This window comes from Dipodomys spectabilis, unplaced genomic scaffold (assembly GCF_019054845.1).
Source record: "Dipodomys spectabilis isolate Male_0828 unplaced genomic scaffold, ASM1905484v1 ptg000219l, whole genome shotgun sequence".
In the NCBI taxonomy this organism is placed as follows: Eukaryota; Metazoa; Chordata; class Mammalia; order Rodentia; family Heteromyidae; genus Dipodomys; species Dipodomys spectabilis.
The window spans coordinates 4658207-4671207 of NW_024870896.1; the positions used below are offsets into that span (position 1 = coordinate 4658207).

A 13001-nucleotide genomic window follows, 5' to 3' on the forward strand; every position below is an offset into this window, starting at 1 on the left:
AGGAGCTCGACGCGCCATCCTTGGCCCGCACGCGCACCTCGTCGCCGCGTCCCCATCCGCCGCCGGCCGAGGCTCGCCCCCTCCCCCTCCCTCGCTTGGCCGAGCCCGGGTCGCCGGCCGCATCGCCCTCCCCTCGGGCTCCGCGTCGGAGTGGATCGCGGCCTGCTCCCCGCCGACGGCCCCGCAGCCCCGCAGTGAGGACCGACAGCGGCCAGCTCGCCGGGGTTTCGGTGGTCCGGGTGCCCCCGTCTTCCCGGCCTCCCGTTTCCCCAGAAGGAAGCGCGGGTCCCGCATGAGCTCCGGCGGTGGCGCCAGCGAAAGGGAACGAGGCGGTGGCGGGCGGAGGCGGCGGGCGCGGGCGACGACAACCACCAGCGAGGCGGCCGCAGCTGCGGGAGCAGCAGCCCGGGTGCGGGGGCCGAGACAGGTCAGTGTCGGCCGCGGACGCGGCCTGGCCGGGGCGCGCAGCCTCCCTCCGCCCCCTCCCCCACCCGCCCTCCCCCGCCCTCCCTCCCCCCACCCCCCACGTCCGCATCCCCGCCGCCCCTCGGCGGTGGGGGAGCCCAGCTCTGGCAAGGATGGAGACCCCCCCCTCCCCTCTCCCTCCCTCCCCCTTCGCTTCTGCGCCAGCCAGCGAGGGTTTGGCGGTGGTGGGGGGGGATCGCATGTTCTGGAGTGTCGGGGGGGGGGGGGCTGTGCCAAGGACTAGGCCTCTCTGGATGGCCGCGGCTGCTGCAGCCTCAACTGTCAGTCCTGGCTGAGCGCCGGAGGGAGGGTTTGGTCACCCCCAAGGGGACGCGGGCAGCGGGCCCCGGGGCGGGGCGGGGCGGACGTGGCGGTGCGGTGCGTCGAGTCGAGATTTGGCCTCCCCCCCCCCTTCCTCCCCGCCCCCCTCCTCAGCGGAGCCAGGATCGCCAGAGCCCAGCCGCCCTCCCCTCCCTCCCTCCCTCCCTCCCTCCCACCCCGAGGCTGGGAAAGGCAGGCCTTTTGGCTTCGAAAAGGAGAGAGCTCTTTTCTCAGCATTTCCGAGGTTTGGGGGAAGACATATTTGGACGTGTGCTCGGTGGGTTGGGAGTCGGTGGAGGGGGCGGGGGGGGGGGGCCTGTGGACGGATATCTGGGCAGGGAGGGCGGATGGATTCGCCTCGTCAAAACCCCCGGGGTTCGTGCACCCCGATTGATGACCCGCGTGTGTTGGTTGCTTGGCTGGCCACCGGGATTCCGGAGTTGACTGTGAGTTCCTGGATGTAGCCGGGAGGCCGCTCGCTCTATTACATTTAAATGCAAACCTGCGAGCCGGTGGTCGCGCGTGTGCGCGTGTGCGTGTGTGTGTGTGTGTGTGTGTGTGTGTGTGTGTGGTGGTACCCCCCTCCCCTCCCCCCTCTCTTACAGTTGTCAAATGGAAAGGATTCTTTCCTCATCTTTGGTGTGGAGGCTTTTGATTGAAATCAAAATTGAATGTGTTTAGTCCCTCTGATTGATTGAAATGCAGACCCGGGTGGTTCACCTTAGAATCCTCGAAAGATGATTTTGTCAATTTTAAAAAATGACTTCCTGTAAACGAGCTAAAATAGAATCTGCACGATCCGTTTGGGATTACATTTATTAAATGGCTAGGGCGCACATGTAAACTGAGTTAGCATATGGGATTTATGGTGCAAGGTTGTTCCTTTTAAAGGATGAAGGAATACGGATTTGACCCATAATTTTGGATTATTCCACTAGAAGCGGTGGATCATTCCAGAAATTTTGGAGCAAGATGGGGATTTGGAATAAATGAAAATGATTTGGTTTAAGAAATGCAGTTGTGTCAAAGACAGGTAGTCCATTTGTTGAATAAATTGTACAAGTGGGTTGAAACGTGTTCCTCACACCACTGACTAATAAGTATCCTTACTAAAGAGATTATTTGATAAATCCCGAAATTTAGAATTTAGGAGAGATAAACAGAAAATGTTGTCTTGGTATGTGTAATAGGAATTGCTTTGGAATTTGGTACTCTGGAATATAAGCTCTTAAAATAATTTTAATGAAATGAGTACAATATTAATGAGTATTGATACTGTTAATAAGCCGCAAGGATATTCAGAAATTCTTAAGCACTAATAAGTACATGCATGACCAAAACCAAAACACTGAAACCAAACAACATTTCCAACAAGATGCATTCAAAAACCAACAGCAAAACAAGAAATAGCTTCAAAAAATAGTCTTTATGTATTTGTCACATACATATATACAAAAACGATACAAAGGGAACTTGTAATCAAAATATTTTTCTGTGAAATTAGAATGTAAGCTATGAAAGTCAAATTGTGTTAATATTTAACTTGCTAAGTCGTGCACACACCATTTCTCTCTGGACATTGCCCCTGATGGAACCTGAGGAGTTTAACTTTATACAGAAATGGAAAATAATGTTGTGATTCCTTTTCAGAAATTTTGTAGGCTGCTTTTGTCTCTCTTAAAATCTATCCTTTCTTAGTTACTTAAAAAAATTAACTTTCTAAGTAAGGGTACTACTGATCAGAGATGTGAGAAAGAAAACACTCATGTATTCAATAATCTAACAGACTCCATGTCTTTGACATGTAACAATCAGTTTCTAAAACTTAGATCATTTCTATTTTACTTCTACAATTTTTTTGTGTGTGTGATAATTTATTTTCTATGGTTAAGTGTCATGGCCCCAAATTGTGGGCCATATCTAGGTTTTTCAATTCAAACACTTGAAATAATGTTTCCAAATGTGTTTTTTTCCTTACTCATGTTCTTAATTATATTGCACTCTTTCTGTTTAGCTCTCTTATATAGGCCTAAATTTGAAACATTGTGTTAAGTGCATACACAGCTGTTAAAAATAGCATTCTGATTTTTGTGAACAAGTTTTCAAGTAAGTAATGCATGTGCCAAAGGGTTTTATAAAAAGGTCTTAGATGTTCTTTTCATGAAGGTTTAGACAGTTTTCCCCTCATTTCCAAGTGTAAAGACAATGTAAAAATCAAAGATACCATGGAATATATAATGGAAATAGTTTTGCAGTTAGGACCTGCTTTTATTTTTGATGCCCTACAGTTTTGTTATTTATAAAACAGGATGGTGAAACTACCTCAGATTTGTGAGGATTAAGGTATGTAAAATGCCTAATACATAGTCACTAAATAAGTATTTCCTTAAGTCTTCTTACCAAATTTTCCTGAATGGTTTTAAAATACTTTGTATGTAGTGGACTATAGTGTGTTATGCTTTCTAATGCTTGTTTTCTTTCCCACTGTAAACTCATTCTTAATAGCTATGAACTTCTAGTGTTTACCAGAGAGTCTTACCAGTTGTCTTAGTCTGTTCAGAATGCTATAATAGAATAATCAGACTGGGTGGCTTACAGAAAACGGGGGAAAAAAAAACCTTTTTTTTTGTTTTTGGTGGTGCTGTGTATCAGACCCGTGGCCTGGTGTGTGCTAGGCAATTGCTATACAACTGAGCTAAATTCCCAGCCCACTAATTTTTTTTCTTTTAAACAGAAACTTATTTCTCACAGTTACGGAGGCTGAGAAGTCCCAAGATCAAAGTGCTGGAAAATTCATGGATATCTGGTGAGGGTCCACCTGCTGATTCATAGACAGTATCTTTTTACTTGTAACCTTATGTAGTAGAAGAGTAAAAGGAGTTCTGTGTGGTCTCTTATTTTTTAAAAAAGGGGGATCATTGGCCCAATTCATAAGGACTGTTTTCCCCAAATTCCCACTTCCTAATACCATCAGTTTAGAGATTAGACTTTTAATTTAGGAATTTCAGTTCAGGAATTCTAATTTAGCAATTTTAATTTAAGGATTTTTTTGGGGGGAAAGGGTTCAGACTATAACACTAGAATATGCCTGAATTAGTCAACAAATGATCAGCTAACATTTGTTAGGCACCTTCTGTGGCCTCTGTGAGCTTTGCTAGGTTACAGGGGCCACAAAGGCAAGAAACATTTGCATTTGGTAGCTGATAATGTTATATTAAAATCTGAAACCTAATCAGATAATGGACTTAAGTCTGCCAGTCCTTCCACTTGTGAAATGTTTCTATAGTATAGGCTCAGCCCCTCCTTCCTCATTGTTAGGACACCAGTGACTTATTGTGTTACCCCTTTTCTTTGGTACAACCTTCTAACACACATTTCTTCACATCTTTGTTCCAGTCTACTCATTTTCTGCCATGTAGTGTGTGTGTGTGTTTGTGTATGTTTGTATGAAATATGCAAGTTTACTCTGCTATTAACAAAATACATTTTCCTGAGGAGAGCTTGTCATTCTAGCTTCAGGTAATGGATTCATAGATGTTGTAAATTTGAGTATGACTCCAGGTTATTCATTTTATATGTAAGGAAATTAAAATACAAGGCTTTAAAGTGGTTTCCTTAGAGTCACTGAGACCACTTGCTCACAAGTGTTTGTCTTCTATTCAGAACTCTCCATATATTGGTACATGTTCTGTTGTTCTGTCTGTTGCAAAGAGTAGTTGCCTTTGTGATTACCCACCCAGTTTTGGGGACTTAATGTTAGTCTTTGTCTTATCATTTCTAGCAGGGAACAAGGTGCCACTTATGAACCTTGTATTTCTTTTAATAAAGGAAATGGTGTGCAATTACATTCAATAGAAATAGTGTTATCTTCTATCTTGTATAAGATAAACTTATATTCTATGTTCAAACATAGGATGTTTGAAATGAAATACTTATTCTCTAAATAAAGTCTTTTTAACAATAAAATGATTTAATCTGCAGTAAATATCTTGGTCAGCTTTCAGTTTCATTAAATATCAAAATGAAGCTTGTGCTGAGGTTTATGTGATCAGTACCCAGTAAATTCTAATTGGGTAATTATTTGGAGAGATTGTGTTAGGCCTATCTGGAAGGGAAATAAAATTAACATTTTAAAATTACTGTTTACACATGAAGTTATGTTATAAGCCAATTGTTATTTGATTCTGGTATGTATGACTTACCTCCTTAGAATTTTATATAAAATTTTAAGTGCTTCAGAATTTCAACAAGTGAACAAAACCCACCAAGGATGATTGAAATGGAGGAGAGTGCCATTAACTTTCCTGTCAGAAGATTTTGCATTTGCCTGTCTTCTCTGGCTTTCATCTAGTCATGAGCATGTCACTTAGCTTTCTAAGCCTTGTTTCTTTACCTGTGAGTGAGGTGATAGATGCTTGAGGTTATGGATGCTTTGCTATTTCAGAGGACTGTGCTTTTCAAATATGGCATTTCTCAAAATGAACTAATATTGCACAAAATGACCTTGTAGCTTTTAATAGGTTACTGAAACTTATTTTTTCTTTTCTGTTAACATTCTCAACCAACCATAACTTTGGAGATTTATAATCTATGAGTTTACTTTAAATTTGTAACTATGTCTGAGATGTTTAGCTGCAAATGATATGTCAGTATTATTGACCCAAAGTAAAATCCTTTTTCAGACTACAAGTAAATGAAAAGCAGAAGTGGTTTCAGAGGACCTAGACACATCCTTGTTAACATTAGGCTTGAGGTTCAGTTCCAGAATGTCTGAGCAGGACTGCTAAGTAAGGTATTGCCTCTGAATCAGGGAAAGGAATCCTATGGAAATGGCTCATAAAGTCACTATCACTACCTCTGTTAGGCTCTGAACACTTACATGCCAGTAGAATTTTCCATATGTGAAACTGCTGACTCACCTATATGTAGTTTGCTGCTGTCACTGGTAGCAGCAGCTGAGTATGTTCCACAGGTTGGTGTTTTGTGCCTTCATGATCAATTGGAAACATTGTTACAGAAATCAAACATGAAAAAGAGGTTTTATTGCTCTCAATCCTGGGGATGGAACCCTAGGCCTTGTACATGCTAGGGAGATGCATCCCTGGTTTGGCACTCCACCCTCCTTCCATTCTGGGGTTTGAATTCAGGGCCTCACACCTGCCTGGCTTGCCTGTTCAGTTGGCTTGCTCCATTGGTATTCTGCCAACTTAAGCCACACCTACAGCTCAGCTTTTTGCTGGTTATTTTTGGCAGACTTTTCTGCCCTGGCTGGCTTTGAACTATGATACTCCAGATCTCAGCCTTCAAAGTAGCTGTGAATTTAGGTGTGAATTATCATCATGCAGTTTTTTTTTTTGACTCTTTTTATTAAACTATCTTTATGTTTTGCAGGCTTCTAGCTCTTTTCCAGTACCCTTCCATACACCTTCCTTTTTTTCTCCCTGAAGCTGTACTCTACCACTTGAGTCTTACCCTTAAACCCTTATTACTTTAGTTATCCTTCAGTTAGGATCTGTGTCTAGGGCTGCTGGACTGCAGTCCTTCTATGCGTGTTTCTTGTATAGCAGGATGACAGGCAGGTGCCACCATGCCTAGTTTATTGGTTGTGATGAGAGACTCACTGACTTTTTCCCTCATCCTAGCTTTGAACCTTGATCTTCCTGATCTTTACATATGGAGTAGCTGGGATTATGCTTTGCTCTTTCCTAACCTTAATGTGTGCCATTGTATATGCAGATTTCACACTTAAGACAGTATTGTTGCATGCACATTATATAGCTGTGGGGTGAATGAAGATGCTACTAAGTGCTGTACTTTCCTACTCTTAAGTCATTTACATGAAGTAACTTCTGTTTCCTTGCATCAAATAGCTGGCTTATCCATTTGAAGCTTCTGAGGGTCAGCAGCCCACTGCCATCATTACTTGTAACTTTTTTTTTTTTTTTTTTGGTGACAGGTTCTTGGCTGTGTAACTCAGTTTCATCTCAGACTTGGTGTGGAGCCTAAGCTGGCTTCCAGCTTCTTGTCACCCTGCTTCAGGCATGTGCCACCACACCTGTTTCATTTGTTTTAGTAGTCTTTGTGAAGTAGAATAAGCTCAGTCCATCCTCCCAGTTAAATAGATGGCCAGTATAGAGCATAATACAATAAATCGCCAGGAATGTACCATTTACTGTGGACAAACCTCACATTTCATTATTTCTTTGAATTTTGTTGCTCTGTCTGGAACTGTCATTCTTTATTTCTTCTCACTTGGTACCTTTAGCACCGCAAGCATGTTTCTCTTCATATTTCCAAAAAGTAATACTTTCCTACTTGTTATTTGATATAAAGTATGCTATTCTTTGGAAGGGAATGTATTAAATTTCTATTAGTGTTTTCTATATAAACTACGAGGTATAAGGAGAAATATGGAGTATTTCCAGCTCATTAGTGTTTTTTTTCTAATTTTTAATTACTGTGTATTACACAAAACAATGAGTTTCATTATAACATTTTCATACATAATGTATTCCTTCACCCCTTACGCATTTTTTCCTTAAGATTCCTTATTATATCTGTGTGTGTGCATGCATGCATCCGTTTTGCTAACCTTCAAATGTGCATAAATGAGGCTCATTTATCATTGTTACTATTTTTTTTGGAGGGGAAGGAATTTTATCTTTTTAAAATGATCTTTTATTAGCATACATTAATTGTACAAGGGCAAATTTCATCAAAGAATTATATCTTTTGAACACATCTACTATTTGTGATTGTGCTAATTGATAAATACTATTTCATACAAAGATTAATTAGATAACATTTTTCTTTCCTAGCTTTCTGAAATGAGCTCATAATTCTGAGATGGTAATGAAAAAATATGTATACTATTTATGAGACTCTAAACCACTAGTTTTTTTAAAGAAGTGAACCTTTTCTAATTTCTAAAGCTGGTTCATTGTTATTCAGTATCTTACCCACTTCACGGATCCTTTAACATATTCAACAGGCTTAAATAACAAAGATGGAAAATAGGAAATTAAATTGATAACGTCTGGAAACTTATAGTAAAACATTCTGCTGCTCTGCGGATTAGAATTTTAAAAATTTATTTGTATTTTTTGATAGTACTAGGATTGGATTTAGTGCTTCGAGCTTGCTAGGTGAGCATTCTTACCACTTGAACCACGCCTCTAGCCCCCTTTTGCATTGACTGTTTTTGAAATATGTCTCATTTTTCCCTCTGCCAGCCTGGGTTATGATCCTTCTACCTATGTTTCCCCGTGTCACTAAGGCTGACAAGTGTGCTGAGCCATTTGTTGAAATGGAGTCTTATGGTATTACTTAACTCAGTGTGTTACCTAGTCCTCAAAGCATGTATAATTGTGCAGTATATTTCAGATTATTTTAGTAATTAAGACCTTGTGGATATTATTTAATTTTGTGTGGAATCTTCACTCTCATGCAAAATACTTTACACATGTAGGGCTAACTGAACGATACCATAAAGGGTAGGGAGGGGTGAACTAATACATAAATGTATTTGAGCTAGAAAATAGATGGACTAAGTCTTAAACCCTTTCTCATTATCTAGACTTAACTGTTTTGAAGTTACTGAATATATTTTATATTCTTTTATAGTTGTATGGGTTCATGTGTTTGTGATATATTGTGTTCACATTTTACAGATAGGTTTTGCACATATCTTTTATCAGTTAGCATTTTTGAACCAGTATTAAGTTTTTGAGAGATGTATGTTGGTACACATTGGTTTTATAACTGTATGGTATTCCATTGTCTGCATATCTAAATTGATTATATCCCACTATATGGGATATAGTGGTTTGCTGTTATAAATAATGCTGCAGTGATCATTTTTACATGTACTTATGTGCAGGTTTTCCTCTTGGGAAGATTAAGTAAATTTGCTGGAGAATAGAATGTGAAGACAATAGACCCTTAGGATCTATGATACATAGTTTTAAGGAGACCCCCCCACTGAGGAAAAACTGATCTATAGTTTTAAGAGATCCCCATTGTGGAATGCTCATAATTACTAAAATTTTTGCTGGGTGCCAGTAGCTCATGCCTGTAATCCTACCTACTTAGACATCTGAGGATCACGAAGCCAGCATGGGCAGGAAAAGCCTGTGAGACCCTTACCTCCAGTTAACCACTAAAGAGCCGGAACTGGAGCCATGGTTCAAGTGGTAGTGCCTTGAGCAAAAAAGCTAAGGGACCATGCCCAGGCCCTAAATTGAAGTCCTAAGAGCTACAAAAAAATTAAATAAAAAATCACTAAAATTTAATCTATATTTTACTTTTGCAGTAGTTCTGAGCATCCATAGCTTGAAACCTCATGGAGTATGCTATATTAATATCACAAATTCAGCTTACCAAAAATTAGAATACTATTTCATGTTCTCTTGTGAATACAGTGGATGCTTGCTTATATTTTCCCATAACGCTGTACAAGCTTACACAAAGGACATGGCACCTTTCAACAAATGTAATATTTTCACCTTACCACCTAAATTGAGCACATTATCCTCTTTTTGCCGTGGGAGGATTAGCACACTTTTGTTTTGCCTTTTTGGTACCACTTGCTTTTTAGGAGGCATTTTCCAAAATTAAGGGCAGAGAAACACTCAGTGACTCAGTAAGTTCACATAACCATTTAAACCCAACTGAGGGTAATATGGGATTGACTTACAGCTCTCTGCATCATCGGAGCTGCATAATTTGAGAATCAAAATTTTATTTTCAAAAAGTTAGTGAATTTTTCATGTATTTTATTTTTGACATCACTTAGTCAAAAGCATGTGTAAGAAATCCATCCCAGTCTTGTTGTAATTTTACTACATAGGGCCAAATTCTTCTCTGAAAAGTGGAACTGCTAATACATACCTTATCAGCAGTGTAGGCATTTGTTTCTGTCAATGTAAAATGCTAGCCAATGTAAAGGATGTGAGTGATATTTTGTGTTCTCATTTTTGAGTTTATGAGTGGTTCTTAAAAAGATAAAGGTTTTATGGTTTTTTTGTGTTTGTACGTTTTAGGTGAGAACTGTACCACTTGAGCCACACCACTAGTTCATTTTTTGGTGTGTTTTAAATGCTTCACAATTTAAAGAAGTATCTTTAAAAGAAAGATACTACAATGCAGTATTAATGTTGAAAGAACTTTGAAGATAGTTTCAGTCAACCTTAATTACTTACATTGCAGCCATGAAAAATTTTCAGATTGAGAATAAAATAGAAAATCATTCCTATTATAGGATTCTTTTTTGTGGTATAAAATCACACAGTTTTTTTATGTCAAAATTATGAGTCTTGGCTGGGTGCCAGTGGCTCATGTCTATAATCCAGTAGCTACTTAGGAGACTGAGATCTGAGGATGACGGTTTAAAGCCAGCCGGAGCAGGAAAGTCCATAAGACTCTCACTCCAATTAACCACCAGAAAACCAAAAGTGGCATTGTGGCTCAAGTGGTAGAGCCCTTGCCTTGAGCTGAAGAGCTGAGGGACAGTGTCCAGGCCCAGAGCTCAAGCCCCATGACCAACCTCCCTCCAAAGAAAAAAATTGGGAGTCTTTATTTATATGTATGCTTTTTGTCTTAAGAAGTACCTTTTTATAGCCAGTTATAAGTGCCTCACTTGTAATCCTAGCTATTTTAGGAGACTGAGATATGATAACCTTGGTTTGAAACTAGTCCAGGCAGAGAAATCCATGAGACGCTTACCTACAAAACTCAGAAGTGGAGATGTAGCTCAAATAGTAGAGAATCAGCCTTGAGCAGAAAATGAGTGAAGAGTATGATGATACCCTCACTGAATTCACGCTCCAGTACCAGGCTACCTCTTACCACCCCCACCCCCCCCAAAAAAAACCCACTTTTATTATGTCTACTAATAGGTTTTTTAATGTTACTGTTTAATTTTTGCATTTAGGGTCATCTGAAGGAAGCCAGTCATTTCAGGTATTTTTTTTCCTTCATATGAAAATTTTGTAGCTCTAGCATTTTAAGTAGTAAACTACTCCATTTTTTAAAAAAGTAACTTGTATGATTATTGGATTTAGATTATTTTTCAGTTTTTGGCCTTAATTTTTTTTTGGTATCAGGAATACATTTTGTTTATAACTACAGAAACATTTGAAGGTACATAGAGAGAGAGAGAGAGAGAGTCCACGCCTTTCCACTTTTCAGAATTGTCTCAGTTCTTAGACCTTTACTATTTGATATACTATAAAACCAGTTTGTCAGGTTCCTTTGGAGAATTGCACACTATCTCCCTAGTCAACATTACTGACCGTATTGAAGTTTTGTTTTGTGAATGTCTGTTCAAATGTTTTATACATTATTTTGGAGTGTAAGTTCTTTGTTAGCTATATATACACACACACATTTCTTATGCACTTTTACTGTTTCTACCTACTACAAGAAGTATTAATCTTCTGTAATTTGCCGTCCTTCCTTCTATTTTTCCTTCATATTTTTAAAAGCTATTAGGTATATTTATGTTTAGAACTGTTAGGTCCCTTGTTGAATTGAACATTTTATTTTTATGAAGTGTATCTGTTTATCTCTAATAATGTTCTTTGTCGTAAAGTCTTCTTTGTGTGGTAATAATATAGCCAACCCTGTCTTATAATTACTGCATAGTATACATTTTACTGTCCATCACTTTCAACCTAACCTGTCATATTTGGTGTTATTATTAATACTTTTAGTGTGCTGGTACTGGGGTTTGCACTCGAGGCCTCCCTTGGCTCTTTTTATTCAAGGTTAGTACTCTACCACTCGAGCCACACCTCTACTTTTGCTGTTTAGGTGGGGATAAGAGTCTTGGGTTTGCTTGCCTAGGCTTGGTTTGACCTATGATCCTTAGATCTCAGCTTCCTGGGTAGCTTGTTTCTAGCCACCAGTTCCCAAATTTAATGTCTTTTAGATAACTTACAGTTAATATCTTGCTTCTCGAAATTTGTTCCCATTATTTTATTTTTAAAATACTTTTTGATTAAAACATACAATGGGATTTATTGTGGTATTTCTACAAAGGCACGTATAATGTACTATGATAATATTCACCTCATTATTCCTTTTGTACCTCTTTAAAATTTTTAAATGAGTTTCATTGTGCTATTTTTATGTGTACGTTACATGAAAACATAAAACAATGTGTACCCGTTTTGCTCCAATAACCAGTCCCATCCCCAAACCCACCCCCTTGTACAAAATTCATATTCATATGTATATGTGCATATACATCTTAGCTATGTATCTATCTGACCATGTCTACCAACCTGCTTACCTATTCTTTCAAGTCCAGATTCTACATTTGAGGGAAAATACGTGGTATTGGTCTTCCTGAATATGGTGTATTTTCCATCCTTTTTCCTGCAGACATAGTTTCATTTTTATGGACAAATAATATTCCATAGTATGTATATACCATACTTTTTTATCCATTCTTTGGCTGATGGGCACCTAGGCTGGTAACAGCTTGGCTATTATGAATAGTGCTGCAATAAACATGAATTCTCTTCCTGGACATCTGTGTTTACTGCATCACTTACATTCATTGGGGTATGCACCCAGGAGTGGTATAACTGGATTATGTGGCAGTTCTTCTTTTAGGTTTTTGGAGAACCTCCACACTTGCTTTCATATTCGTTGCACCCGTTTATTTACGTTAACAGTATATAAGGGTGCCTGCTTGGGTCCTCTTACAGCCTTGCTGGCCTTCTCATTCCTGGTGTTGGCATCAGTCTTGTTTTCTCTTCACCCATATCTGCATTGTTCTGTCACTCAATTCCCTAGCCCCCAATCCCAGGTTATTCTTCCTATTCCAATGTCTTCCCTTCCTTTCTCCATTCTTGCCAGCATTTATTGTTGTTTGCTTCCTTGGTGATAGCTATTCTGTCTGGGATGAGATAGAATCCCACAGTTTTCAGATTTGCATTTCCTTTATGAATAAAGATGTTGGACATTGCTTCATTATTTGTTGGCCATTTGTGCTTTTGAGGGCTTTTCAATCATATCAGTCCATTTATTACTGGTTCTTTTGGCTCTTAATTTTTTGAGTTCTTTAATTTCTTAATCCCTTAATTTTTCAATAAATAATTATGTTGGGGATTGATTGAATTTTACAGTCTCTGACACCTTTTCAGTCTTTTTAGTTTGATTGTTCAGGTGATTTACATTTTAGTAGAGTTGCTTATATGGTGGTGTTT

General features: G+C 39.4%; 1 protein-coding gene across 9 annotated transcripts in view; it reads left to right on the forward strand.

The window, feature by feature from the left end:
- The first annotated feature begins 234 nt into the window (after positions 1 to 234).
- Ube3a (ubiquitin protein ligase E3A) overlaps positions 235 to 13001 on the forward strand; it is a 75602-nt gene continuing 62835 nt past the window's right edge. For 3 of the 9 annotated variants that reach the window (XM_042697482.1, XM_042697484.1, XM_042697486.1), the window contains exon 1: positions 235 to 427. The gene's annotated coding sequence lies outside the window, so the exon portion shown is untranslated. Of the gene's footprint in view, positions 428 to 978; positions 1064 to 2721; positions 3593 to 13001 lie in introns of those variants that run through there. The other 6 variants (XM_042697483.1, XM_042697477.1, XM_042697479.1 and 3 more) reach the window with 4 other exon arrangements.